This window comes from Thamnophis sirtalis, unplaced genomic scaffold (genome assembly GCF_051295495.1).
Source record: "Thamnophis sirtalis isolate CommonGarterSnake01/CBP01778 unplaced genomic scaffold, rThaSir2_p1.2 scaffold_6, whole genome shotgun sequence".
Taxonomy (NCBI): domain Eukaryota; kingdom Metazoa; phylum Chordata; class Lepidosauria; order Squamata; family Natricidae; genus Thamnophis; species Thamnophis sirtalis.
The window spans coordinates 118,849,315-118,873,955 of NW_028261386.1; the positions used below are offsets into that span (position 1 = coordinate 118,849,315).

A 24,641-nucleotide genomic window follows, 5' to 3' on the forward strand; every position below is an offset into this window, starting at 1 on the left:
TTCTGCTCCACAATTGTGCAAAGTTGTGTTAGCATCACCAGCTGCTTTCTTGCATTGGAGTTTGAATTAATTACATTAGAAATACCTTGTGGTACATTGCCACCAAAGTATTTTATGCTGTTTCTCCCCTCCACAGCTTATCCAACTAAGGATAATACCCCAAGAATCCGAAGAAAGGAATTCTCACCCACAAAGCTCATTCCTGAATAATTTTGAAATCTTTGTGGTGACAAAAACTATGTGTCAATATTGCAAGAGGTGTCCCATTCAGCCAAAGCATCTATGAAGATTACAATCGTGCATCTTTATTCACCATCTTTATCATTGATATTTTCAGGGTTCAAAACCCCTGTTCTCTTTATATATTGGGCAGATTGCATCAGAACATTTATTTCAGCATGACCCCTGAACCAACGTTCCCATTATTAACCACCTTCACATTGTATTAGTCAAGAAAGGCCTTCCAAAAGAGATTTTACATGTGCTATAAAATGACTCATAGGGTAATGTAGGCAATGTAGTTATCAATCATGTTCTTGCTTGCTGCTGGGAAAAATAACCACAACTTACTAAAATGATTGGATTCTTGGGTGTTACCTTCTTGGTGTGGCTTTGGTATTTTGTCCCAGATTACTCAAATGGGACCCAGCATTATCTGGTAGTAGGGAAATTATATTTTCTTGCAACTAGTGTCTGATTGGAATCGCCAAGTTTTTTTCTTAGAATTAGGGGTGCCAGCTTTCCTATCAAGACAATGATGTCAGGCTCTTAAAAACTCATGGTAGCAGAGATAATCTTTGCAAAATAGCAGCATGTAGCTGGCTTTATGTGGGTTAAGAAGCTAAGCAGGATTGGCCTGTTTAATTTCTTGGGTGGGAAATTACCAGGGAATTACTGGGGCGTCGAATGGGATGGTGACAATGGCACTTGATTTCTGTATTATTGCCAATGAAACTTCAAGAGTTTGAATCCAAGGGCACTTGAGTGTAAATAATCTCACTTAGATATTCTAAAGTCCACCCACTTGGCCTGTGCAAATCCCTTATTGGTTGTGAAAAGAGGAACAGTCCTATAGTGTCAGCTCAACATTGAAACCAGGGACGACACCATTTGTATGGGAATTTTGTGTATTGCAATCCAATACATCTAGATCTGTGTTTTTCAAAGTAGGGATCTTTGAGATGTGTGAACTTCAGCTCCCAGATTTCCCCAGCTAGCATTGAAAAACGAAGAACTAGAGGTGACTGAAAAACATTTTTTTAAGATGAGTTTCAAGCCTCTCTTCTTAACTTTCAGAAGAAAGATCATTCTGTGTCTGATTTATTTATGTATTATTTTGACAAAAAAAACCCAAGTCTGCTCATTTCCCTCTATACACACACACACACACACACACACACACACACACACACGGTAATTTTTTTAAAATTTGTATGGGCACAGGAATCACAGCATTTGCAATGATGCTGTACCTTTACTTTCAGGCCATGAAGTTTCTGCCTACATGGCCCCATTTTAGAAAAGAAAAAGTCTAGCTATCGGCGAAAAAGCTCTTGCACTACTCACTTAAAATATTTCTTCTAAAGCCATTTCTACATTTTTCAAATTGGCTTTCTCCACTAATCACCATATGGATTTTCCATTTTTGGGGGGAAGCACAGATTATTTTTCTTAATAAAATGCGACAAACAACTAGCATGTCTTTGGGATATGAATATTTTTTTTTAGAGGGGGTGGGTTAAACAGAAAGGCAGACAAACAAGGGTTCATAGATCTGACAACAATACCAGGATAAAGCAAAGTTTCAGTCTAATATTGGGCACAATCAACTGGAGAGTTTCTGGCTATCCTGTCCTGCTTATGAGGATATTTTGGAGGTTTTTTTATATAATAATTGTCTGTGATGGCTGCTAGAGAACAATCCTCTGAGGAATTCCACTCAAAAGGTTGTCTCAAGCATGTTGTAAAGGGAAAAACCCATATTAAGAAATAATTAGGTCTTGGAGTTGCCTATCTTTCAGTTAAGATAAATATATTTCCATTTAAATTACAGTGATTATTTGAAATCAGGACTGTTATATTTAAATATATGCAGAACAGCCTGAAGATGTGTAAAATCTATTGTGCTTCAGTTCTTGTCGCATTGCACACGGATTCAGGAGACCAAGTGGAAGGGCATAAGGACTTCGAAGCTAGTTCAGACTCTTGGGAGCATGTCTCCTACATTCTTTCCCTGATCGATCCCTCCTTCCTCCAAACTGCTACTGCCTCTCAGACACTAGACACAGTGCCGTGGTGGGGTACGACTGGTATGCCCTGGTACAGGTGTACTGCTGCCTGCCAGGAGCACCAGATACTGTTCCGGTACGGTGCTCTGGAGGGCCCACCTGCCCGCCCGCGCTCCTTACTGGTATTTGAGGTCTTTTATGCAGTGGCGCAGTGGTTAAATGCAGCACTGCAGGCTACTGCTAGATCAGCAGTTCAGCGGTTCAAATCTCACCGGCTCAGGGTTGACTCAGCCTTCCATCCTTCCGAGGTGGGTAAAATGAGGACCCAGATTGTTGGGGGCAATATGCTGACTCTCTGTAAACCGCTTAGAGAGGGCTGAAAGCCCTATGAAGCGGTATATAAGTCTACTGCTATTGCTATTCTGTGCAGGGAGCATACGGCACCTGCGGAATGCTCCGGCAAGCCGCTGGAGCATCACGGAGGCATTGCGGAGCATTGCAGGAGGTAAGGATGCATGCGCTTGGTGTGCACGCATACTGCGCACATTCATGTGGTGGGCGCCTGGCCCTGTTGCACCGTACCAGTTGCACTGGGATGCAGAACCCACCACTGACTGACACAGTGGCTCAAGAGATGACACTAAAACTATTTGGTGCATATTCTTGCCAATAATATTACATGATTGTGTCTGTGTGATTACCAGGGTTTTGGTTTCATCAGGCTGGTTAATTCTGAGGATCAAAAGGATGAATGAGCTTTTGCCCTTGAAGGGGGGGAAAAAATCAGCTTCCAAAAAAAGAAAGAAAATGGGTCTTCCACATAACTTTTTATTATAGTGATCAGCATCTGGGTAGAAATTTCAAAACTCAGCATTATAGAGTCTGCACAAACCACTGAATAGTTTGTTTCTATTCAGGCCAGTTTAGATATGAAGAAAATGTATGTTTATTTTTAAAAAAATAGGTAAATGAGCTTATCATTCCATCCCTCCCCTCCCCTTTAATGTATTTAATTTTTTTATTATTTCTGATTCCAATGATTCCAATGAAGAGCCAGGGAAGGTAGTTTCAGCTATGTATGGGATGGGAAATAGAAGGAATAAGTGAATTAAAATGTCTTAATTCAAAATAAATGTCAGCGTTCCAAGTATCATGCAGAATTAAATAGGAGTCCAAGGCAAAATGATCCTTTTTGTTCCAATTTAATAAGACAGACATCTTAGGCACATCTGTGTTAATCCCAATACTGGAAATGACATCAGAATGCCACCCAGTTAAAAGTTCATGATCTTGTCCCCACGTCCACAATCCATCACATGGTCCAATCTTCTTCTTCCACGCTGGCGTCTCCACCCAGCTGCTTCCGGTCAGGTGTGAAAGTGTGGAGACAAAGGATGACCTTGGCTTCTAGTAAAGAATGAAAGTAATACATTCCACAATCCTACTCCTTCTATTCCCCCCTCCCATCGACTATACTAAAGAAACAGCATAATGAAATAAGAGAAAGTGTGGCAGGCCAAAATTCTAAAAGGAATATAAATGCAGGCCTGACAATAAAATCAATGAAAACAAACCATTTAAAATTGAAGTCCATTCTAAACTATGAGTCCCAATGTTCTCCTAATAATGTCCCATCTTTTGTTTCTTCCTCCCTTCTTCCTTCTGCAGGGTGGGACATTCTATTGTGAGATTCTCATTTGGTCAACGATCCTAGGCATTAGGACCCTTGTGAAAACTTGTTTCCAACTTCTGGTGTTTCTTGCCATGCCTGGGGCACCATGAGAAATCTTTTTCCTTCAAGGATCTAATTGTCTCCGCACCATGGGCTACACCTGGGCATAGGCAGAACTCAATAAGTTCCCAGATAGGTTTTAGCTCTTCTTTGTCCTAATAAATGACAAAATTTGTACCTCCCTTTTCAAATGAGGGGTCCTTGATCTGAGGTTAGTTGGTTTCTTGCGAGTGTTTCATTACCTGAAATAGTAACATCATCAGTATTAGTGGGGTTTGTTCTCAATTTATATTCCAATCGCCTGCCCAGTCAGTGTTGGTAGGAATGGTCTTGGAGGTTGTTTTTTGCTTAATGCTAACTTGTTTGGCAGTTCCTTGATTGGGGTATAGTTCTTGATTGTTAGTCTCTTAGTCCCTCTTTTATTTTCTCACTTGCTCTCTTATGCCTTTCTTTTCTTCTTCCCTTTGGTTAAGTCTGTCTTGCTCTATAAAGTGCATACCTTCACTATGATATGAATATAATGACATGCTTTCTAATTGCTAAGTTACTCCCAGTTAATGATACCTTCTAGTCTTCTTCCTTCAGTGGTCCATCCTCCTTAATGGCTGGCTGTTCTCCACTTCTGGAACCCTCTTTTCCAAGGGTCTGACCAAGACTTAGCTGGGAGACCTCGCATCAATGATGTCATTCACTAAAGGAAGCATTTAGTGGCTAGGGATAAGTGTGGGTTTGTTTTAGTGGCATGTTTTCTGTGTATTCCTGTTATATATTTTTGTGGCTTTCTTGGAGGCATTTCAATCAGTTATTTCTCTCAACCTAAGGAATCTGTCAAGATATAGCTCTAAAATAAATCAAGAGGCTTCCATCTGCAAACTACAGCCTTTTGGAAGGTAATTTCAGCGGCCTTAAGGAGTTATAGTCAGGGAAGTGGGGTCCATCATTTATTTAAGACTTTTATATAACCGCCTATCTTATAACCGACTCTGGGTGACTCCCAATCAGAAGTAAAAGCAACATAAAAAAACCATAATAAAATGAACAAACTAAGCACATGAAAAACATGAAAAACAACAAAAACCTGGCACCAAATCAGACAGCCTCTCATCCCAGTGTTTCATGGGAGAAGCCGGGTCTTCAAAGCTTTTTGGAAGACTAGGAGGGTAGAGGCCTGACAAACGTCAGCAGGCAGAAAGTTTCATAGGACAGGATCTGCCACAGAAAAGGCATGCTTCTTAGTTCCCATCGGACGGCAATATTTCGTGGAATGGAGTCAGAGCAGAGGTGGGTTCCTACCAGTTCGCACCTATTGGGTAGAACCGGCTCGTCAAATCTACCGAACCGGTTAGAAAAGGTTCCACCAGTGGACCTGGAAAGCAGGCCACACCTACAGAAGAGGTTCCAAAATGTTTTGAAACCCACCACTGGTCCTTGGATATGATTATTCTACACTATCATGCTCATATTTATAAAACTCAGTGCCTCTGTGAAAGGTAAGGATGACTACTGCGTTTGTGGTGCAATCAGAACATTGCGTGAATTGAAGTTGTTTTAACGCAAACCAAAGATGCCTTTCAAAAAACAGGTTTACATCATATTCTTATGCATGCCGGTGCTGTGTGTGAGGTAATTTAAGGTGGTTCTGACAAGTGTCGTCGGCATCTTCATATCTGGTAACATGGGCGGCAAGCCACTCTCATCCGGTCACATCAAGCCACTCCCACAAAGGAGGCCACACCCACAGAGTAGGTTCGAACAATTTTTGAAACCCACCACTGAGTCAGAGCATGCCTGCCTTACTGACCGAGTACGACAGGTAGATGTCTTTAAAGAAAGATGGTCCCACGGATAACCTGACTGCCAATTGCATTAGGTATACTATCAAGGAAAGACTGAAGGAGCCAAAGCTCACCGACAGCTCTTACATGCTGTGACCGGACTCAACACATGTGCCACAGCTGCACTAGGGACAATACCAAGTTATGTCTGAATGACACTTGGGATCTAAAGGACCAAAAGCTCTCCCACAGGTGTCAATATGCTCTTGCCATTAGCAAGAGGGTTTTTTAAATTAAAAAAAATGCCAACTTCAGTCTTGGTATATTGAATTGTTTCTCAGCGTCAATAGGAGATAACATCTGCCTTCATCCTACCGTCTAAATCAGCAGAGCTTCGCATGTGCAGTTTCTCCGCTTGAATTGTCAAATCGGATTACTCAGAGAAAAAAATGAAGTCTCTTCCATCCATTAGGAGACATATAACTATTATAGTCTATCTAAATCCCCACTTTAAAAAATATTCATGTAGCAACATTATTACTAAATTGCTATCTGATTTATAAAGTGGGTTACTATTTGCTAACATGGAAGTTAATGTAACACACTGTTTTAAGAGTTATGCTACATGTAAGATACTTGGGTACTTGACCTGGGTACTTGAGAGACCGCCTGCTGCCAATTACCTCCCAAAGACCCGTTAGGTCGCACAGGGTCGGCCTCCTCCGGGTTCCGTCTACCAGCCAATGCCATCTGGCTACTACCCGGGGGAGGGCCTTCTCTGTGGCAGCTCCGGCCCTTTGGAACGAACTCCCCGCAGAGATTCGGACCCTCACCTCTCTCCAGGCCTTCCGAAAAGCCGTTAAAACCTGGCTGTGTCGGCAGGCCTGGGGTTGATGAGTTCCCTTCCCCTCTCGATTTGTGTGTCTGTTGGTTATTTTTAAATGCTTGTATTTGTAGTTTTTGTGTTTCCCTTTCCCCCCCTTGGGTTTGTGCGCCGCCCTGAGTCCCGTGGGGAATAGGGCAGCATATAAATAAAACAAAACCTAAACCTAAATCTAAACTTGAAAGATTTTTTAAAAGTTTCAGTCTAAAATCTGATATTTGTTTTGTGATGGGGATGGCAAAATATGAAAATGCCAGTTTTGCTGAGTTCAACATATTTTGCTGCATGTCATCTCGTTTCTATCTTAGTTTGCATTTTTTTTTAAAAAAAGTGTCATGAAAATGTTCATTTTATTTAGATAATACCCATTAAATCACTGCTATATGACATGTTGCTGAGTGCAGTTTGCACAAAAGAAAAACTGTTATTCTGCATGTATGATGATTTCATAAATGTTTGTGATTTGTATATATGCATATGTAAATGCACTTGTTTAAAAATGGAAGTTAGACTTTAAAGTGGGGAAAATAAGATTCTCATACCAAAAAGCATAGCATGAATATGTTTTAATCTTGCTTCTCATTTTATAATTGCACACCATGCAATTAAAATGCAAAATGTGGACCGATTCTCTCCCCTCAACCCCACCCCTCCAATCTCTAGCAACAGGCTTTGCAATGGATTGCCTTTTCTCTCAAGAAAAGGGACAAACAATTAAAACTTGTCATTTTTGTACGTGGTGGCATCGTTTAGCCTTCCCAAAGGTATAATAAGAGTTGACTTTGGAGTGACCTTTTCATACAAACCAGCAATAAAGGGAAAACCCTCATCTTAAACACAGTGATCAACTTGCCGTCACGTCCCACTCTCCTATTTTTAGTTCTTGTGGTTTTGAGGAACTCGAAAAAGGAAAGAAAACTAATCTATTAACACAATGGGTAGGGGGGAAAAAAGTATGCATTTGTTCTATACGTCTGCAATCTTCTGCATCCTTATTTGACAGTCCTAGTGAATTCGGTAGGACTTATGCTTGTCCTGCAAAATGGCTTTTGTGGGAATGGTGCCAAATTTAATTCCAGGTACAGTAATACTGTACTTTCTGAAGCATGTACGGGAAGCACAAAGCTTGTCAGGGGGGGGGGGGAACCGCAACTGAATTCATCGGAAGTTCATGTCATGTTTGTCATATATATGATTGCCTTAAAGCAGAGAAAGTGGTTCTTTTGAGCTTAAGAACAGAGATGATTTCTATCTACTAGGTTAAGTCACACTTCTTTAAATTGATCTATTTGTGGTGTTGGCCGGATAGGGAATATCTGATTTTTCTTTTTTTTCCCTAAGGTACAGTTCTGAGTTGTGGATCGTCCCTAGGGATTTGCCCATGTAGCCTTCAATTTCTATCATCTCCTCCAAATTCTAGCTCTCTTTACACAGATTGACAAGTTAAAGACCTAACAGCTTTTAGTTTTACCTTGGTTTGTTTTTGGTTTTTTTTCTATGCGGTGGCCCTAACCTATTTGTCTAAGAGAGTCAGTTTGGTACAATACTAAGACGGTTAGTATTAGTATCACCTAATTCAATGCGTTCAGTTATGCCAATACACAGTATAAGTTAAGTAACCAAGTTACTCATGTGGCCTAAATGTAATCAGTATGGAGGTGACATAACAAGCAATCATCTTCTTCCAAAGAATTAGAGCGTGTAATATATTCTCTCCCGCAGGTTCTCCTTCAAATCTCCTTTTAGAAAATGCAAAATACATTGAGTGTATGACATTTGGAATGCTCATAATAAAATATTATTACATACTGAGTTTTCTGTTTTGTTTTTTGGAAAAAAATGCTTGCATTTCACATATTTTGCAAAAAGTGATTTTGTCATTGAAGTATTCCTTTATTTCCAAACATTAAACAATGATGAAAGCCTGACAGCTTTATCTGGTACAACTCACAGATTTAATCTCTGCTTTAAAATAAATAAAAATAAAATAAACAATCATATCCTCCCCCCCATTTTCTACCCAGAAACCTCTGCAAGACAATTGATTTTTTTTTAATACTTTGGGAAATGGTGCCCAGGCATTACTTTTTCATTCCAGGATGTTAGATATAACACAACACCAACAAGGATTAATTCATACAGGCTCCAACTTCATGGCTTGTTCCTTGAATTTTTATATCCCTGTCCTGGTTAATTTTGCAAAACAAAACCCTAACTAGGTTTGTGAAGTTTTAAAACAAACTCAAAACTCCGTATGATTGGTTGAAACAAAAATCCTCTCTGCCTACCAGCAGCCCTGTAATATATAAGCAGCTTATCTTCCCTTTATAGATGAGATCCAAGAGAGAAATGTAGCCATCTTGTGAATTTAAGCTTAAACTGGAGTCTTCTGCTCATTGCAGTGGTTAGAATGTTGTATTGCAGGTGAACTCTGCCCACAGCCTGGAGTTCAATCTTGATGAAAATTGAAGTTGACTTGGCTTTCCATCATACTGAGGCTGGTAAAATGAAGACCCAGATTGTTGAGGGCAATATGCTGATGTTGTCAAACAAATAGAGAGTGGAGTGGTATATAAGTCTAAGGCCTATGGCTGTCTGCATTGTCACCATTTTGCACAGTTTTAGACTCAGTTTCCAGTGCTTACATTAATGCTATGAAGGCATGTATTGAACGGAACAATATGAAACTTACTCTTCTGAGTTCTTTGCAGTTGTTAAGGCCTTTTCACTCTATACGTTTTGCCAGTTGTTAAAATCATATCAGAATTATCTTAGTAAGACAAAATGCTTCCATTTTATCTACGTGGGTTTGTTGATTGACTTAATGCTTTTGGCCAGTGAGTCATTTCTGCCTACAAAGATCACATTTACAAAAGGAGTTTTGTATATTTTTCTTTAGTCACGGCATTTCTTTCTTCTTTTTTTCTTCTTTTGTAGATTCAGTCTGGAAAAAAATATATCTGTGAGAGCAAGCGAAACAGGAACATTCTATATACAGCAGCAGAAATGCTCAAGGGATCAATTTATGCCTAAAGTCATAGCAGAAAGTTTAACACTATTATGATTTGATTCCCACGTGGAGGACTTTTGGAAAGATATCTCTGCTCAAAACCATAATTTATATAATTTTATTTAGCAGTGATTTGACAATAAATAAATACATATTGATTTATTATCAATAAATAATGATTGGTGTAACACACAAGCTTAACCTAAAGAATTGCACATTATATGTAGCAGGGGATGAGTGTTGTACCCTCTTCAGCATTTAATACAGTGTCAGGAAAGCATTTCTTCAAACAATGGTAAAGGTAAAGGTACCCCTCACATATATGTGCTAATCGTTCCCAACTCTAGGGGGCGGTGCTCATCTCTATTTCAAAGCCGAAGAGCCAGCACTGTCCAAAGAGGTCTCATTGGTCATGTGGTTGGCATGACTAAACGCCGAAGGCGCATGGAGCACTGTTACCTTCCCACCAAAGGTGGTTCTTATTTTTTCTACTTGTATTTTTACATGCTTTCGAACTGCTAGATTGGCAGAAGCTGGGACAAGTAACAGGAGCTCACTCCTTTACATGGTGCTAGGGATTCAAACCGCTGAAGTGCCGACCTTCTGATCGACAAGCTCAGTGTCTTAGCCACGTCCCAAGAAACAACGGTAAATATATAAAATTAGGTTATGCAGTTTCCATGGCGAATTGGGACTTCACAATAGCAATCCTTCCCTCTCACAAGAATTTGAAGTTATTTTTGGTAATTTTAAACTAAACAACAACTCCCCAACTTCCTGGAAATGAAGATGCGTCTTTGAATCCAAGCTGCTGTCATTTGTAATGCAGAAACTGCTTTAAAGGAGCAATATTTCTCAGCCACAGCAACTTTCAAGATATGTGGACTTCAACTACCAGAATTTGCTAGCCAGGAGGAGTTAAAGTTCAGCACATCTTTAAATTGCAGAGGTTGAGAAACTGTGCTAACGAGCAGACAGTGTAATCCTTCAAATGGGTTCAAGAATGACTTCTTACCACATACCCTTGTCCTGAGGGCAATTAGAATGAGCCAAAAATTCTCACTCACAGCTCTTCTAGGTGAAGAACAACTTAGATATCTTAATAAAATTGTACATGGATCATAGCTGCTGAATGTGACCCCCCCCTTCCCAGCAAGAAAAGAAGCAGTAAATTAATTTTGCAATGTAGTTTTCACTTCAAAATGTGCATAGTAGTGACAATTCTACAGAAAAAAAAAAGCCTCTATGCGCGCAAATAATGTAGAAAATACATTATGACCACAGGTTGATTGTTGGGAAAAGCTGTATACATCTGACAAAACGGAAATAAAAATGTAAACGTTTTGAGAAAGGTGCCAAAAAAAAGTATTAACTTTTGCTACAAGAACAGGATCAAGCAGTGGTGCAATTCAACCAGTTCTATTTGGTTCAGGAGAAGCGCTAGTGGTGGTGGCAGGAGGCTCCGCCCACCCCCCTGGATGTCATCATGTCCCATTTTTGATGCTCTGTGCATGCACGGAAGGTCCATGTGCACGCACTCACGTTTGCGAACCAGTAGTAAAGGTAAGTTGATTTCACCCCTGGGATCAACTATTGTTGTGAGTAGAGAAATAAGAAACCATAGATTGATTCACTTCTTGATTCGGGCCCATTTTCTTTCTCAACTTTCTCCAATGTCAAGATGAAAATTCCCTGTAAAACTTTAGAAAGGTGAAGGATTAAGTCTCTGCTATGATTTTATTTAAGCGTATACCAGGGGTGGGTTTCTCGCCCCGTTCCAACCGGATCGGTTGGAACGAGGCCGGCGGCGTCCTCACGCATGCACGCGGCGTCCTCGCGCACGCACGCGGCGCGCGCATGCGTATTAGCGTCTTCGCGATGCTCCAGCTGCTCCTGGAGGATCGCGCAGGCGTTCTGCGCATGCGTGGAAAGCGCGAAATTCAAAAAAACCAGGTAAGGAGCGGGCGCGGGTGTGCGGGCGCGCGCGGGCGCGGGGGGGGGGCCTTCGCCGTTCCCGGAAGTTACTTACTTCGGCGACCAACCGGATCGCAGGGACCGGTGCGAACCGGTTGAAACCCAGCCCTGGCGTATACCCACAAATGTGGTTCTATGAGATATTAGTAAAATATTTTGTAATTATCAGTTTTGAGTGAAACAATAGAAGTCACTTCTGTGTTTTGCTGATTAGGAGTTATCACTTTGTAATCATATCTCACTGTGTCAAAACTGAAAGGGGTTTGTTTAAAGTAAAATTCCAAATAAGAACAGAATTCTACAGAAAAAGAAAATGTAGATTGATAAAGAAACATTTATAAATGGTACATGATAAAGTCCACCCATTTGTCTAAGTAATATTTTCTTTGGTTCTCATGTTCTTCATTATTTTGTACATGTTTTTAGCTTCATAGTGTTGTATCTTATTAGGAGATTTTGCTGAGTTTTCTTTTAAAGATTATTCTCATTATGAGACTTTCCATTCCATGAAAAAAAAAGCTGTACAAATTATAGAACATTATGAATTGAGACAATCCGGGCTTTCAGAATTAAAGTCTAAAGCTGTAAAAGGAGAAGGAATGGAGAAGGAGGGTATAAAAGGTAATTTAGGCCATAGTTCTTATTACTCCCATCTGTGATGGAAATAATTCAGCTACTTTGATAAAATTATTTCTAATGGCTGAGGAGGGAGAAGAACAAAAGAAAGGGAGATAGTTTTTCAACAGATTCAGGAGAATAATCCTGTTCAACGTTCTCACTGCAATCAGTAGGAATCGCCTTGGAAATATTAGAATATTTGATAAAGATGCAGCTGTATATAGAATTTATAGTTTATACCTGGGGTGTCCATCCTTGGCAACTTTAAGGCTTATAGATTTCAACTTCCAGAATTCCTCAGACACCATGAAGTCCACAAATCTTAAAACTGCCAAGGTTGGACATCCCTAGTTTAAACTTTATAGTGGCCATCTTATAAGCTGAGGCAATTTCTTCTTTTCAATCATATTGGAAATCCCGAAGAGCAAAAAGGCCACCAGTACATCATGTGCTATAATAGGACTTGTGTTACATTGCGGTGTCTGCTGAGGCTTAGAAAGATCATGTGATGAAATCAGAGGAATAATAAAATTCTCCCTCATTTTTGCTCTTGAGGCCAACCCATGTACCGTTGTCTTGGTCAAAGAGACAAATATGGGAGACATATTTTTCAAGGTGTTGAAGAAAATACTCTCTCACCCATATCTTCAACCATTGAAATAATGCATTGAATTTGTCTGCCAGAATAATTTCAGGAAGATGGCTGGACATGTTGAGTTACATAAAAACAATTTGGATTAATCAAAAGGATTATAAACTGGTCATTATAATTATCTAACCCAACGTGTTCTATGTTTCTTCTGTAGAGAAGCAAGACATCTTTGGTTTAAGGAAAAAAAAAGGTTTCTAAATCTTTCTTTGCTGCATTCTGTGATCCCTTTTTATTATCCTTAGAAACATGATGAAAGAGAAAATGTGTATGATTCTCATCTCTGGAGATCTTTACAGAGACTGCTTCTGAAGAGAAAATTTCATAGAGGATTCCTGGGACTTTAAATGCCTAAAATGGAAAAAGCGAATGGCCGAAATCTTCAGCCCCCTTCAGCAAGTATTTACAGCTCAACTGGACAGGTTACAGGAGCTGTCTATTAAACACCTGACTTTATGCCTGTGGAATCTTTCTGTCCTTTGGAAATGGGACACCAGTAAACCTTTCCAAATGGAAATATTGGATTTTTAAACTTGCCTATTAGCCAGACGATCTTAATATTTTGGAAGGAGACAAATTTCGTGCAAAATGGGCTCCATATATTTCCATGTGCGAAAAAGAACTCTTGGATTTTACTGGCACAAGGAGGAGGCTTGGAATTTTTCTGCCTTACTGGTAGACAGTTGACTTGTTTCAAATTGGATACGCAGATGTTGGGGAAAGAGGAGAAAACATTATTTCTATGTTGAATGATGCTCAGATTAGGAAAGCAGGCAGCCCTGTCATACTCTGATTAAAATTGGCCCCTGTTAGGCTTCAACATGGCAGAAGGTGAGGAAACATTCTCTGCTTATGAGTGGCTTCCCTTCCCTTCCTCAGTTATTCATTTTTCATCTTGAATATAGGGTGACTAAGTGTCCTGCTTTAAAGGGAATAGCCCAAAGATGGCTAATATTTTGGTGCCACGTGCACATGCACATACCCATAATGCAATATGTGCATTACCCCCTCACATGCCCCTACCCCTGCGCATGCACATGCAACCCCCCTGCGCCCTGTGCATGCGCACATGATCCCCACGTGCAACCCACCCCTCATGCATGCACATGCAACCCCACTGTGCCTGCACAGCAGAGACCCACACACCAGCTGGCTGGTGTGAGGCCCATGCGCATACACAGCAGAACTGAGCTGGGGCACAGCGGGCACTTGTGGCACGCGCGCCATAGGTTCACCATCAAAGGCATAGCCTCTTTTCAGTGAACACTTCAATCCAAGGCTTATTGTTGATTATTTTTCCCATAGTGGACTGCATATTTCTTTAATAGAAATGGCATTTTATCAAATAATGGTGATGCTAAAGGCATGTTTCTTACTTTGCAGCATGGCGGCTTCCTAGTTTTGGTTGAATAGAGGAAAATTTAAAAAGAAAATTAAGAGGGGTGTAGGAAAAAAAGAGCATTTCAGGACATGGTGATGATATGATGATGATGATGATGATGATGATGATGATGATGATGATGATGATAATGATAATGATAATGATGGTGGTGGTGGCGGCAATAGCAATAGCAGTTAGACTTATATACCGCTTCATAGGGCTTTCAGCCCTCTCTAAGTGGTTTTACAGAGTCAGCATATCGCCCCCCCCACAGTCTGGGTCCTCATTTCACCCACCTCGGAAGGATGGAACGCTGAGTCAACCTTGAGCCAGTGAGATTAGAACCGCTGAACTGCAGATAACAGTCAGCTGAAGTGGCCTGCAGTACTGCACCCTAACCACTGCGCCACCTCGGCTCATTCTGCAGATTGAATGTTTCTAACACAGACAAACTAAAAGTAAGAAGTCTAACTGATAAAATGTATGATTAATTTAATATTTTTATAACATCTTTTTGAAGAAGAATAAACAAGTCTACAAAACTTTATTCAAAACTGTATTTAAAAAGCACGGGGAGAAAAGGGATTCAGATAATTAATTACAATAATTCAGGAGACTAACCAAGGGATTTTTGTTATTTGGAATATTGATCTTTTATGTCACAAAGAAGAAACTTTTGGTATCAAATACAAAAATCTTTCTTACAGAATTTTGGCTGTTTAGGATTTTTATTCCCCCAGAGAGAACCTTCTTCAACAAAGGTGGAGTTAATTGTACACAAATAAAGCTTTTTGCAAGAAGATATCTTCTTGGCATAGTTTATATGCGCCTGGAGCAAAAGGCTGTTGAATTAAAATTGATGGGCTCAAATTTTGCCAATTTTCATTTAATGTTTTCTACATGTCTTTGGTTAAAACTAGCTTTAATAGAAATTTCACACTGGGTTTTTACTTAGCTTCTGGATGCAATTTAAAGTGCTGTTGTTAACACAAAGACATGTCTTGGTGCCTTGGCTGCCATCTTACAATTTTGTCAGGAGAAGCAGCTGATTATTCCCCACTTGGGGGAAGTCAAAGGGCCAATGCTCAGAAGTATTGTTTTTCCATAGTATCACCCTGCCACTAGAGGGCACTCTTTTAGGTGATTGCCAGAGTAAGAAAAAGACCTCACACTCCCATTCTATTTGTCCCAATGGTCTTCATTTTTATGGAACTCTTCTTAATTCTAATTGCTTTTATATTTATCTTTTTACCATTTGTGTACCTCCTGGAATCACTTTACTGGTGAGATAAATTTAATAAATAAGCAAGTAAACAAACAAACAAATCTAATGATCATAACACTTAGTTCATTTCTGGTGACCAAAATCACAGACAAAAATCAATGAATACAGCTACGTTACAGTATCTAAGAAAGGTTCGTTTTTCTCCCCACAAAAAACAAAACCTTCTTTTAAAAAAAAGCAAGAAAATCAAATCCTCCCTTCAGGTCATACTTCCAGCAGCCAATACCTCTAGATCTTATGGCACTAAACATTAATGATGGAAGTTTTTTCCCAGAGGAATCCAACTTGGCCCTTTTGAAGATACTCCACGGTAGAATCTCTGGCATTTAATATATGAAATGCAGCTCTGCTTTTCTCTCCAGTTCTGGGGGCAGAATTGATTCCAGGTGAGGGCAATGTGAGGAAAAAGATTTCTTTCTCCTCTTCAGGGTATCAGATTGGGGGAAACGGAACATACTGTAAAACAAGTAAACAGCCTAGAACCATGTATTATCAGAAAAGCGATAAAGCACCCCAGTTGATTCTTGGGATGAATAAAATGTTTTATTTATGAAATGTTAGAGACTTCTAGTTTTTGGTCAGGCTATGGAACTGGTCAGTTTAAGGAGGATTTATGGACAATGAACACCTAAAACTGAAAAAGAGAAAGGAAGGAAGGAAGGAAGGAAGGAAGGAAGGAAGGAAGGAAGGAAGGAAGGAAGGAAGGAAGGAAATGAAATGAAAGAGGCCCTATCCAGTTATATGTTAGAGCTACTGTTGTGATCAAGTATTGGAAAAAAAGAAGAGGGAACTAGTGTACTAATTGACATGGTAACGCAAAAGACAGTTGGAAACAGCTTCAAAACAGCCTGGAAAATAGAAGTGTTCTTTATATATTTCAATTTTCTGCTTTCTGAGAATATCATAGTTCCAGAACTTTTCATTTTCAGCAAATCTGTTGGAAGGTGTTGTTTTTTTTTGAGAAGATGAATTAGGACAAAATCTTGGATTTATTTAAAACTAGTTCCACCCCCCCCCCCCCATTTTTAAAAAATGATCTCTGTTCCCTGACCAAGTGTTTTCAAGAACAGTAAGTTTCAAGGATATCTCAATTTGTATTTATTTATAGAATATACTACTGTGGTGCAGAGTTATTTATTTAGACTGGAAACATTTAGTAAACAAGAAATTTGTTCCAAGTTACAATGCCAGGAATGATACCAAGTACACACAGGCAATTGGAAATGGGAATATCATCTCTGCTCAATGTTCAAAGTGTCTCTTTCTTATTTATTCCCACCGTATTACTGAGTTTTAGAAACTGAAAGCAGAAGCCAACACACTTCAAACGAACAATTTATAAAGTATTGGAGGAGTCATCCCTCAAAATTATTCTGCCAGCTTCTTAGGGATATTGGACATTGGCTGTGGCTATTTGCAGAACTGGTGAACAATTAGGTAGCAAGCATCTGGTGAAATCATGGTGGCTATAGGTATTTGCCAAATTTACCACTGTTGTAATCACTTCATGACTGCATGATTCACTTAATGACTGTAGCAAAAGAGATCATAAAATTGTGCACAACTTCCTTAACAACTGCCTTGCTTATCAACAGAAATTTTGATCCCAATTGTGATTGTAACTTGAGGACTACCTGTAGACAAGAGGGACGGATTTTATATTTTCCTTGTGTTCTTATATGCTTGGCTGCATTCAGCATGAGGAATAACAGAAATACAAAATTGGAAGGGACCTCGCAGGTCTTCTAGTCCAACCCCCTGCTCAAGCAGGAGACCCTATACTATTTCAAGCAAATGGTTATCTAGTGTCTTCTTAAACATCTCCAGATCAGAGGAAGTTTCTGGGAATGCCCTTGGTTACAGGCACAAGCAACTCTCAGGCTGAAAGAGCCGTGGTGGCGCACTGGTTAGAGTGTAGTACTGCAGGCTACTTCTGCTGACTGCCAGCTGCCTGCAATTTGGCAGTTCAAATCTCACCAGGCTCAAGGTTGACTCAGCCTTCCATCCTTCCGAGGTGAGTAAAATGAGGACTCAGGTTGTTGGGGGCAACATGCTGTCTCTGTAAACCACTTAGAGAGGGCTGTAAAAGCACTGTGAAGCATATATAAATCTAAGTGCTATTGCTATGTCTTCAAGCATCCTTACACAGACATTCTAAATAAATGTCTTATACAGGTTTACTCCAAATTTCTGGAATCAGTGACTGATTCCAGAATCAGGGAAGGGCTCTAAAGCTCAATGCTTGGGGATGAGAAATTAGGGTGTCAGAAAGAATCAGAAGACGCCTCAAAGAGAAAACTGTATCTCAAACCTTTTCAGCTCTGGCCTCACAAATTGCTTGTTACCCCCCCAAAGGATTGGTATTGGTATCCTAAATGGTGATGTGGAGAATGTGTGTGTGTGTGTGTGTGTGTGTGTGTGTGTGTGTGTCTGCCTATCTGTCTCCCTCTCTCTGTGAATTATTTCTTGCTATTCTCTTATTCTACCATTACTGGTAGAACACATGGGACCGTATAACCGCATTACATTATAGAAAGTTGTTGTCCATTTTCGGCAGAATAATGTAGTTGGCATGAAAACTTTTGGCTGTGCCCTGCTACTTCAGTGGAGCCGTTATGGAAATGTCAAACTTTCATTGTGACACTCCTGCTAAAAAATTGAGGTCCAAGTTTTTAAAACAGGAAGTGTTTAGAGACATTGCATACTCTTCACTCTGAAAAAAAAAACCCCATTGACAGCTCTTACATCTGAGGAACATCTGCCAACTGAAAACATCTGGTATCAATATATAGGCTCTGAATTCTTGTGCCTTGGGTTCACTCCACTTGTTGTATTCAATTATGGCCACTTTAGATTATTTCTGCTACATGCCAGTGTAACGAATGCAGCATATGCTTGCTGAATTAGGTTGATGGCAAAGCTGCTGATTTTTTCACCCATCAGTATCTAACATGTGATTGCTATTTTATTGACAACATTATTTATGGCCTGCCTTTTGATATAGGCTGATGGAAGGTGTCAAGCATAATTTGGGAAGGAGCGAATTGCAAAATATGGACAGCATCACTGGTAATTTGCAACCTGTATAATCTCTGACAGCAGGAGATCTCAGCTTGTATTCAACTGAAGGCCATAATTCTTTCAGATTATCTACATTCTGTTTGGTGAATATGTGGCATTTTTATTCCCCTTTTTGGATTGAATAAAGGTCACCTGAGATTTGCTACACAGGCTAGCCAGTCTTCACGTTGTAACTGATGACTTTGTATTAATAGAAAATACTTCAAGTTTTACAAGTTGAAACCCCTCTGTCCCATTACATAGTGAAGTATCTGAGGCATAGTAGCAGAAACTGAATTTGGTAAATTTTAGCAGAATGTGAATGGGGCGTGGCACGAAAGCAACACAGCCAGAGAACAGGTCTAACTCTCCTTTATTGCTCCAACTGTGCCCCCAAATGTTCCCACATTCACTACAAGTCTTGGAGCAAAGCTCTCACACGCACCTTCAGAAGTCTTCTGGTTGCAAGTGGTCCAGTAAACCAGGTTAATCAGGGCCAGCAATCCAATAAGACAGATTAGCTAAACAGTAACCAGAGCAAGAAGTTCAGCGAAGCAGGCAGACTGGCAAGCCCTACAAGAGAGTACAGCAATCTCCAGGTTTTGGCAAGTCCACATGAGGTTCCACAGATTCAACGCTTATTCCCGACAAGTGCCCCTCCCACTGGGACCTCCTTGCATCTCAGTCCCCAGGTGTGCTCCACTCTCCTCCCTCGTAGCGTTGATCTTGCCTTCTCTCTTCCCTCTTTGCTCTCGGATCAGGAGGGGGTAGTCCTTGCTCTTCTCCTGAGCTCTCCCTGTCTGCAGGCCTTACTAATTCAGAAAAGCCTTGCCTGGATTGACTCTGTCTTTCTCCAGTTTCCTTCAAGGCCAATGGAGCCGGCCTCTCCATCTCTGTCCGTTCTTGTTCCACTCATCTTCCCCTGCAGATTCCGATTCCGATGGGGGCATGACACAGAATCTACTTTCTACTAATGCAAAATTACCATTGGATATAGAAGACCTTTCTCCTAGTATTTATTACAGCATAATGTAATCACTTGGATTATGTGAAGAGATTGATGAAGAGATTCAATTAAAAGTTCATTTGAGCAAATTCATTTTTAATTGATCCATCTAATGTTGACTTCCAGGGGAAAACTCTTGATTATTCTCTCTTAACATCCTGGAAGTCACTTAAGATAGAACATTTTCAAAGAGTATTTGATAGATAGTTTATTATTACCATATTTATTTTAATTTATCTTTTTATTTCATTAGTATCAAATGAACGGGGGATTGGTTATTTTTGTAATTTTATTAGTATACTGTTTTCTTCCATTTTTATTTTATATCTTATATTTTAATTTTGATTCTGTTTTGTAACTATTTTTTTTTAAATTAATGTAAGTTACCATTGGTCTGTAGATTGGAAGCATCCACAATAAATTGAAATGGATTTCCTATGCATATTACATAGGGGAACAAAAATCAACTAATGCTCTCTTCCCAGTTCACTGAAACTGTGAGTTCTCATTTTGAAAGTTTGGAAAATCAAAACAAAGTGACTGGTTACAATTGAAAAATAGATTTTAAAATAAAATAGTTTATAAATTGTCTTAAATTCTAAATGTAATGGCCTTTAGCATATTTAGTTTCAACCAATCTGTACCATCATAATGTTGAATAAATCTTAAATCAAATTATATTTGCTATTTTGTCTAATGGAGTGCAATTATTATCTGAGAAAATGTCCAATATTCCACAATTAGGTTTTCACTGTAACATCCAAATCATGTTGCCAGCCAGCCTAATATGTAGTGAAATGTATTTTTAATGTGGTTTCACCTTTACTGGGGAAACATTTTTCTTCTCCCTAATTAATTCAGTCATTTCACTTGCTACCTATGAATAGCAATTATTTCAATATCCAAAGGATCTTGCAATCTGTTTTCCAGCTCCCCATTTTAGCCAAGAACAGCTAAAACTGGTGATTGGAAACAGTTCTTTAATGTGATTTCTTTCCCAGCCGTTGTCCTTTTGCTGAAAATCCCTTTTCCTTGATAACTCTATAAAGTATACCAAATACCCTAATAAAGACCAGTACTGGCAGGAAAGGTGAATCTTTCTAACTTGCTTTTCCTACCCCCTTTTCCTTTTCTCCCCCAAGCAAACTTTCCTTTCCTTTTCTATTTTTAAGCTCAATTGGGCCCAAGGCGTCCTTTTCGGCATATGTGTGCATGTGCCAATGCTACATTTTAGAACTGTAGAATTGAAAGGTACCAACAAGTTTTATTGGAGCATCTCTTAGAGGTGACTTTCGAAAACCTCTGTTTGAAGATTTCCTGTGGAAAGAACCCACCACTTCATGCAGTAGCTTACTACCCTGAGTGGCAGCTCATACAGACAGGAATTGCCTCCTAATATCTAGCTTGAACCGTGGTATTGCAAGCTAATTCTGCTGATTGCCAGCAGGATTTGGGGTCCAATATGCTGACTCTGTGCTTAGAGAGGGCTGTAAAACATTGTGAAGCAGTATATAAGTCTAAGTGCTATTGCTATTGCTATTGCATCTTATAGTTTCAACCAGTGGTGAAATTCAATTTTTTTTACTACTGGCTCTGTGGGGGTGGCTTGGTGGGCTTATTGTGGCTTGGTGAGTGTGGCTTGGTGAGCATGGCAGGGTAAGGATACTGCAAAATTTCCATTCCCATTCCGTTCTGGGGCCAGCATTTGCCAGTTCTACAAACTACTCAAAATTTCTGCTACCGGTTCTCCAGAACCTGTCAGAACCTGCTAGATTTCGCCTCTGGTTTCTGGTTCTGGTCCTGTCCCTGAGGCAATACAGAAAGGTGTGTGTGTGTGCGTGTGTGTGTGTGTGTGTGTGTTTATGTAAAATTTAATTTTATTCAAACATTTTCAGCAGGATTTCCATACTCCAATTCTTACATTTCCATGGAAATTGATTTTCTTTTCATACAGTGCCACTGATTCATTAATGAGTTAGTTCCTTATAACCCCCAGTGTTTTTGTGCTGATTGTGAATATCATCCCACCAAATGTCAGTGATGCCTAATACTTCCTTTCTGAATTAGGTTTGCTAGTTCCCATTGTTTATCCCATACTTTGGGCATTGATACAGAAACATCTGATCTTTGAGTGACATTACCTACTGGCTGTTATAGTTTCCTGTGAGACCCACTGAGACCCACCTTTGGCTTTCTTCTTTCTTGGCCTCAATTCTTGGATTATATTTGTTGGCGTTTGACATACTTTTTTTCTAGTTTCATATTTAACGCCCATGAGGTTGGATTAAAGGTACCTGCCAAATGCTTCCCTCCCGGTGTTTTTAAGATGTAGCCTGTTTGTTTCCAGAGATCCGTCATGAAATTCACATAAGTCAATGTTGTAGAATCCAATTCTTTTATTGAAAACACATATATGTAGTCTTTAAAAGACCCCATTTTAACAGTAAGATTTTGAGTGGAATTCACGATAGCAACAGCTTTACAAGCCCTCTCTAAGTGGTTTACAGAGTCAGCCTATTTCCCCCAACAATCTGGCTCCTCATTTTGCCAACCTTGGAAGGATGGAAGGCTGAGTCAACCTTGAGCCAGTCAGGATTGAACTGCTGGCAGTTGGCAGAGTTAGCCCACAATACTGTGTTCTAACCACTTTGCCACCACGTATCTTTATCTTTAAAGCCCTATGTGGCATAAGCTGCAGTTCTCTTCCTTAATGTTTACCCAAATTCTATGATCCCCCCAAAATTGGCTTGAAGTGATTGAATCCTGTCATTAAAATAACATCATCTAATAGGATCCATGAAGTGAGCTTCGGCTATGTTGTAGCTACCTTCTAGAATAGCATTCCTCTGAAGAATCAACTCACCCAACCCTTTAAAATATGGCTTTCCCCAAAGACCTTGGCTTAGTGGTGGTTGAGCCCCTTCAGGTTGAGAAGTGGGAAAAGTGTAGCTGCGTTGATTCCTTTTAAGTAATAACTAATATTATATATATTATTGAGAGGGTGCTCAGAGTTGTTTTAGTGCTGTGCAACTGAGAAATTTGATGAAGGAATAAATAATAAGATGACACGATTCAACATGTTATCTTAGCTTGACAATATTGACATTTGGTTCGGCAAAACTACTTTGTTCTTTTGAACCTTACAATATCTTAGATTTAATCCTTGATCTTTTGTTAAGCCATATAAAATTAGTTGTTTCTATCAGTCATTTAATATCATATTTTAATTTGTTTTTGAAATCCTCTGGCAGAGAAAATTAAGTTTTTTACAAGATGATACACCTTCCTAACAAAGGCAATTTTTGCTTCCTCAGTGCTGAGAATAAATTATGTATAAAAATGCCTAATGAGCATGAAAATCCTGTTTTTCAGCAGTCATTTCTAAGGTCACCCACATCCACTTAATTTCATTAATGCATTTATAAAATGTAGAGATTGCTTCCGTCTAAGAGATTCTCAAAAGCAACTCATATTGGGTTCTTACTTGGCAAATACTTGGCAAACTAGAACTGATCTGGAAAAAGAATTGAGAGCCTTTCGATCAAGCCAAGATTGGTCTTCTCGCTGCTGGCATTGCACTCTGGATGCTCCCCCCCCCGTGAAAGATTTCTCAGGGTGTTGAGTTCATTTACGGTAATCGTATTATGCAAGCCACAATTCTTTCATTGGCTAACTCTAAACCAATTTTCTTTTGAAAAGATTTCACATGCATTCTGGAATCCGAACTAAAGGCTTGCCATTCATCGTTACTGTTTCACACTTGTAACATTTGTTAGTTTAGGCATTTCTAGGCTGGAAGTTATGATAATCTCTTGAGTTTTTTTTTCCTTTCCAATATAAATATCCAAAAAATTTCAGCTGACTTTCAGCTATTGATTCTTTCCCTGCCCAGTTTAATTCCTGAGGTATTTTCTCTCTCTCTCTCTCTCTCAATTCCTGTAAATCAGGATGAATACATTATTGAGTCAGATTTACAAAACCTTAAGCATAATTTTGAAGAGTGTGTTTCCTTCAGAATGTGTATTTATCATTACAATAAACTTTTCTTATTTGCAGCTGATTTTAAAATATTGCCTTGGAGCCTACGTTATTCCAAAGGAAGAAGATATTTACCTTGATTCAACATTAGATCATTTCCAATGTATTTTTGTTAAAGCAACGTGAACGCAAACCTTCTGTTGATCTTCCTGTTAGCAAGCAGTATTAGCTACTGGCCTCTAAGAAACAAAGCATCTTTATAGTGCAGATGATTTTTCAATACGGAGTCACTGAGTTTTCCTCCATGAGATCCTCATTGAAAAATGGTTGAGGGATCTGAAGAGCTTAGTTTAGTTTAGTTTAGTTTAGTTTAAAGTTTATTTATAGGCCGCCCTTTTCCCTGGGGGGACTCAGGGCGGCTTACAACTCATGGGGAAGGGGATACAAACAATGACACATAAGAACAATACATAATTAAAAAGAACACAACATTCATACCATTCGGGTGGGGGTGGGTTAAATCTTTAGCCCCAGGCCTGACGGGATAGCCAGATTTTAAGGGCTGTGCGGAAGGCCTGGAGGGTGGTGAGGGTACGAATCTCCACGGGGAGATCGTTCCATAGGGTCGGAGCTACTACTGAGAAGGCTGTCCTCCGCGTAGTTGCCAGTCGACACTGACTGGCAGATGGGATTCGGAGGAGGCCTAATCTGTGTGATCTAATTGGTCGCGAGGAGGTAATTGGCAGGAGGCGGTCTCTCAAGTCCTCCATAGAGCAGGTAGTCCTCAACTTTACAACCACAATCCAGCCCAAAATTTATGCTGTTAAGTGAGAAATTTGTTAAGTGAATTTGTCCCATTTTACGACTTTTCTTGTCACATTTGTTATGTGAATCACTGCAGTTCTTAAATTAGTAGCATGGTGGTTAAGTGAGTCTGGGTTCTCCATTGATTTTGCTTGTCAAAAGGGAGTGCAAAATGACTCCTGAAAACTGCAACCATCATAAATATGTGAGCGTGGGTGAAAAACGGGCATAAATCACTATTTTCAGTGCCATTGTAAC

The 24,641-nt window shown here is 39.7% G+C and overlaps 1 protein-coding gene across 1 annotated transcript in view; it reads left to right on the forward strand.

Moving 5' to 3' along the window:
- Positions 1–7,758, forward strand: part of IBTK (inhibitor of Bruton tyrosine kinase) — a 58,566-nt gene extending 50,808 nt beyond the window's left edge. Inside the window, exon 31 of the transcript XR_015697087.1 lies at positions 3,897–7,758. The gene's annotated coding sequence lies outside the window, so the exon portion shown is untranslated. The remainder of the gene's footprint in view (positions 1–3,896) is intronic.
- Positions 7,759–24,641: the final 16,883 nt, after the last annotated feature.